Below are 7,008 nucleotides of genomic sequence, written 5' to 3' on the forward strand. Positions count from 1 at the left end.
GAATGTAGATAAATGTCACAACGTGACAAAATGTATATATCCGTGATAGCTCTTTGTAAAAATTCTAACTTGTATCTATTTGTATGTCCAACAGAATATTTTTCGGCTGTAACTATTGTTGCATTCAAAGGAGATAGAAATTTTTTGATTGATGGAGAATCAGTGGATAAAAACAGCGTATATCGAGTATTGATTTTTGATGTAACATTTAGGATTTGATTAATGTAATAATTAATATGATTCGGATTTAAGAATTGCTCTTTTTCTTGAGAAGCAGCTGTTTTTCCACCAAATCTTAACTGAACTCCGACCTTAATACCTTGCATCTTTGCTAATACTTCTTCAGCATAATCAACAATGTATTTCTTTGGTTTAAATATATAATTAGATAGATAATGATATAATAATCTTGATTTATCTGTGTGAGTATTAGCCTTTATTTCATGAAAGAAGTTACTGCATTTATGAAACGGGTATGATAAATCATCACTAGTTTGTATTTCCAAACTGTGAGGAATAAAAAAATTACATTCACTAGATTTTGCCCAATTCACAGCACGATCATGTTTCCATTGTATTGTATTGAGATATTTAGGGCAAGAAAGAAAGCCAAAGGAATCCTCCATAATAGTAAAGAAATCGGGGTATTTAATACAGAAGTTAGCATTATTTGCCATGGAGATCATCATTAATCCTCTGATCGAACGCAAGTTGTTAGCCACTCCAGCGCGTGGTTTAGGTTTGAAAATGAATGTCTTTTTTCTGTTTTTGTATCGCAAATATGTTGTTAGATTCACATAGACGGGAGAATAGAGAGACATAGTGGTATAATTTGGGTTTTTTGTTTTGTTGGTATGCGTAATAACGCTGCTTGTAGCTGGCTTATTAGAGATTACTTTATTCGTTTTACTGATATTAAGATTGATTTGGTTATTCAGTTTCACATGATAGTTATCTTGAGACAGAATACAATCAGATAGACTGGCATACTTACATAATATTGATAGCCAAAAGGTAGTGAATAACAAGAAAAAAGACATTATAGAAATATAATAATCAAAAAGCAATGTGTATATTTTTATGGTGTATTAATGGTATTGATTAAGAATTACTAGTGAAAGGATACTTGTCAATAATCAATGTAGTAACGTTATAAGATAATATCAGAAAATCAATTTCAATAGTATCCACATTAATATAAAAAGGTAGAGAGTTTATATGATACAAAAGACTTAGTGTTTCAAATAAGCAACTCTTTAGGCTTCTATATAATAATGCTATACACAAGTGATTTGAAACGAACTAATTATAATAGCAATGAATGCCGTTGTCTATTTAGACGATATTAAAAACATTAGAGAATCAGAGAATCAGAGAATCAGAGAATCAGAGAATCAGAGAATCAGAGAATCAGAGAATATAAATAAAGTTTATAAGCTGATAGCATATACATAGTTTTGAAATAAATATGTAAGAATGCCTTAAATGCAAAACGAAAGGATTAATAATAATAAGGCTTAAGATATTCACATAATCTCGTAACATTATGATAAGGTTAAGCATTATTGCTATAGGAATAGTTTGTGTCGCTGAATCATTTACACATAAATACTTGAACAAATAATACAAATATTAACAATAAATGATGTTCGGTTGTAAAGTTGAAGAATAATAACTGTTAACAGTTGATAGAAGTGAGTAAATCAAATACGTGAAATACTCTATCAAGAAGAGTAAGCTATAATAACGCCATGATGGGAATCCATTATTTCTTTAAGCAGTTAAATTACTCAATGGTTTAAGTAGTAACATATTACTTTAACACAATCTATACTATCGATATTATGGTCAAAAATGAGTAGATTTTAATATTTATCAGAAGTATGGAAATGGCGCCAAAAGCGGGATATTTTTGACCGCCTTTTTGGCCAGAGTCAACCCTCAGACCTCATCTTCCATCAATCGCTAATGCTCGCGTCTGGTAACTAGTTTTATTGCCCTTTATAAATAATAAGGCATTGTATGTTTATGTTGGCTTTTTTGCTCACCCTAAACATCGACGACGTTATTTGCGCGAAAATTAGTGGTCGATGGCCAAAGTGAATACTTGTTTATTGTATCATATGTTAACAAACCGGTAATGACCGAATGCGTGTGAATGCACATAGACATCCAAGATCCATCGCTTGTTGTTCGCGAAAGACATGAGAATCTAGGTCTGTTCTTTGGTGGTGATATCGAATCCCTGATTATTAATTCGCTTGAAACTGCCCTCGATCGCTGCATCTCTAATTTTCTCTGCCTCAAATACATGTAAAAATAATTTGATGTTCTTAACACTCATTTTCTTACCATCGATTGTGATGTTGCGAGGAACTCCCATCGCTGCTTTGTGTACTACTTTTTTTCATCGGTCAGGTAGTATATCTTGGGTCTAAGTCCCACGAACTCGGTGATACGATGTCCATTGTCCTCGATCTTCAAAATGGGTTCTGGTAACTTTTTTGAAATTGAACAATGATTTGAACGAAGGAAACTTGCTTATATCCACCTCCTGTTGGTCGTAATTCACGAATTGTCCATAGAAATAGATTGTGTTTTCTAATTTCGAAAAATCAAACGACTTACACATGTCACACATCTTATGAACGATATTTAACTTTGTCAATCAGTTTTACGATGAGTGAATCTGTGTTCTGTCCCAGTAACTCCACATTATCGAATATCCTCTTGAGCACATTGTAGTAGAAATCGTATATGACATGTTTGGACATGTCCAGAATGGCAAACCCGATGAAGAATGGCTTTTCGACCTTGCGTACCGGTGTGTTCAACTTGATGCCGATCAGATTCTCGGAATACATGGTTGTCCCAGCGATCATGTCGTACCCATGCTTCTGAATAATGGCCTCGCGTTCATTCCATGTTCGCGAACTTCACTTTCATTCGTTTCAGCCCAGTCTCCATAAATTTGCCATAGGTCGAGTTTGCTAATAGCTTGTACAGGTTCTTCTCCACAGTGGTCTTGGATTTGGCTCGTTTCTCACTCAACATGTTTACGTATTCGAATCTTCCTATCATACTTCTCGGTGGTGTGAAGAGCATTACGATCGTTTTCGAACACCATTCTTCTTCTGTTTCTGGCTCCTCGTAATGGGTCGATGTGATCTTGCAGCCTTTCTCAATGCATTGGGTTCCTTTCGACTCTTGGATCGAGTGATGGGTGGTGCTGGCTGTGGTTTGCATTTGCTTGCCAGCAGTTCCCAATCAGAACACTTCTGTGTTCTATCGCTTTCCACATTCTTCACTTCGTACATCAATGGCATGATGTGATCATCAATGTCAACAACTTCAACCAAGTCCTGAGACCATTTGCTCGTCAATGATCGCTTTTCCAGAATGCGAGGTCTTCGTGTCACTCCAACATAATCATCAACATCGAATTGAGGTGTTGTGTTATTTACCGTCATGTTGGATGGTTCTGTTTTCTCCATGTATAAGATATCGTTGTTGTTGTTGTTAAGCCAAATGTCATTGGGTGTATATCCGATGTCTCTGTTCTTTCTTCCATTATGTCGACGAACTGCACCATCGATCAAATCAAACCATACACCTTGCCATTGATTGAATGGAACCATGATGTCTTCCTTGATATCTCGAATTGTTCGTTCGGCTAGTACTGCCTTATTCGCTGAATCCATGTGATACATGGTGATGTCATACTAGTTCAAGATGTTGGTACGAAAGATAACATTGGTGAATTCGGTACCTCGATCCGAGCATATATGCTTTGGTGATTCACCATATGTTTGAATGATATCCTTCATCGCATGAATGACTTCTGTAGCACTCTTACTTTTCAGTTTCCGAGTCATCAGGTATTTCGAATATCCATCAATACATACAAGGACATATTTGTATCCACGATTCTTGTAGAATCCAGTACTCTTTTATGATCCTAATACTTCCTGTATCGATTTGTGTTGTTTTGAAGAGAAATCGATGAGATCGATGAAGTATATGTTTCTCTTGAATGAACTGATGATCACTCGAGTGGCACCTCTTCGTTTTGCTGGTTTCCATAGTTCCTTGATCTCATTCATGCTCCCCACACACCTCGATAAATGAACCGCTTTATTCAAGGAATGAATGAGTTGTGTCAGAGGAAAAATGACAAACTGGTGGTAGACTCGAAATGCATTTTCTCCACTATACACTATTCCAAATAGGGCATCACTTGCATTCAGCATTGCAATGATCGTTTCGATGTTGTGGGCTCCTCTGGATATTAACGCCTCGTGTGGAGATGTCCCCACATCGATTAATATCACTTGATCGGTTGGGACGTTGTGCAACACGAAATTGGTATACAATGACACAGACGAGATGGAACACTGATCGAATGACAGAGGATTGTCCAGCTTCACTTCCTTCTTTGTAGTATTACCGAACACTTCCATCATACTCAACTGGTTCATCGGTAGAATTGAGGATGACACTTGATCAAACATATCTTCGATCGTCAATTGGAGTTCGAATTCGCCGTTCAATCGCATTATATTACCATCCATATCTCGGAACAGGAACATCAATCGATTGAATCGGGTTATCATCGCAATGCAAATGTTTTCCACGGTGCGGAGGTAATTAACCTCGGGATCATCAATGATCATTGTGGTGAGCAGATTGTTGTTCTGGTTGGCAATCCTCAGATCGGAGGAACGCACGAGAGACGAGTACACTTGGATCACTTGGCGATTTCGCGTGATATCAATCACGTTCGATCCATAGAACGAAGCAGATAGAATGACCGTATGCCCTTCCAAACCGAGGATTTCTCGATTATCCGGAGCATTGATGAAATCAATGGTGTGTGGATACTGGATATAAATACACCCATAACTCGAAGCCTTCGTAGATATCAAGAATGTAGTATTGGTCATGGTGTTAAGAATGGCAATGATTTCAGTGATCGTATAGTATCCAGGAGGAATCATTAACTTTTCGTCATTGGAGTTCGTGACCACATTAGTAGAATCCAGATTGTTGAACATGACTTGATTGGGTGTGAAGAGGACAGTCATGAAAGTGATGTAAAGATTCTTGTACTTGTTCGAGTTGATCCATTCGAACTTTCCATTACAAGATGAGCCTTGTATTATCATGAAGTAGTGCATTTTCTTTACCATAGTGGTTAGTGATTGAAGAGGTTTTGTGATTATAATATCCCTACCGACATGTGGCGTCAGAGGTAGCTCGGATTCCATGGAAGCGTGGGGTAAATGGGCGGTTTCGCATAGGCATAGTGGCTGATGGATAGAAATGGCAATTTCGCGCGTAAAAGGAGCCAGAAAGTGTTCGCGCAAAACACTTAAATTATCATCTACTATAATTATTTATTAGCAAATTGCAGAGAGTTTTCCATCGATAATATCATTTCTTGTATTTTTATATTTCTGAGACCAAGGTAATGTAGTGTATTAATAAGTAATATGAGGTATTATCATGTCACATAAATAATACTTTTATATATTTACTAATATAATTTCTTATTTCGTATCATTAGCATACTCATGATAAAGTATATCAATTGGTGTAATGAGGTACGAATAAGGCTATATATCAAGATTACAATATGTAGATATTTCTCATTGAAAGTAAAATGCAAAACTGCTGGTTATTAGATTTATAGATGTGTAAATATGTTTGTCAATATATGTATCTAAAGTGAATAATTTTTAGGGAAAAAACAAATTTAGTAAGAGAAATGATGCACTGATAATAAAGGTGATACGTTCTGAAAGATTTCTTATGATAACATGTTTATCCCTAATTGTGAGACTTTCCCGGTCGCATTATTTAGCTATAATTCAAGTTACTATTTAGATTTAGATTTATATCGATAATAAAAGGACTCTTCAAAGCCTATTAAAATGAATCCTTATTTGAGTTGTTTATATATTTATATGCAACACCATTATAACAAAAATAGATTGGATATTAGCACATTACCATTTATATTCATAAGTGTATTACCAGTCATTATTGTACTATACTATTGAATGGGAAAAAATAATAACTCATTACTGTTTTCATTTTTGACAAAAAACAATATACAACTGAATTACTTTTCCAGATAAGTCTATTTGAGAATATTAATATGTTCTTTGATGGTAATGTGTGAACAAAAACTAATAGAAGTAATTTAAGAAAGTTCAACCTTTGGAATATTGCTCACATTAGTTGAGATATGGAAGTAATCACTATGAAATAGTAGTACCATATTATTATAAAGCAGTATATGTATATATTATTTATTTGATACATTTGTGATTATAGATCGTAATCATGTTTTTCTAACCTATTTAATTGAATAAAAAAATGAATAGCATTAGAATATGAGATACCCTAAGTGTAACATAATTTTACATGCCTTATGATATCTAAATTGTGTTATATTACGTTAAGACCAAGTGTAAATATAAGATCAAAACCAAAACAAATCACCTATAACTCCTGATTTGAACGACGACAAAAGCATTAATACATTGAATACAATGATGAGCTATAGTATAATCGCTCATGCCTACTGTTCTTCAATGGATTGCTTCCATGAAACACATCTTGTATAGCAATATGCAATACTAAGAATAAAAGATCACAACAACAGAATAACTATTGCATCTGAGTCGATCGAAAAAAATCGAGAAGATTTTTACTTTATATTTCAAAAGAAGTAAAATACATTAAGTATTTATTACCTGAATAAAAAATAATATATATATATATATGCCTCTAGCAATATACTCAAGGTGTTTTGCATCATTTTAGATATAATCCATATATATAGAAGAAAAATATAAACAAAAATGAAAATAATAAAAAAGGAAAAATATCGATTAATATTGATGCTGTTGAACTTATAATATCTAATCAAGCAATGAGTAAAATTTGATTATGTTATAGCCCTCTGTTAGGATTCAGACAAAGTGGCTGACTCAGAGAATG

This window comes from Blastocystis hominis, assembly GCF_000151665.1.
Source record: "Blastocystis hominis, Singapore isolate B (sub-type 7) whole genome shotgun sequence assembly, scaffold_7".
Classification (NCBI taxonomy): Eukaryota; class Bigyra; order Opalinata; family Blastocystidae; genus Blastocystis; species Blastocystis hominis.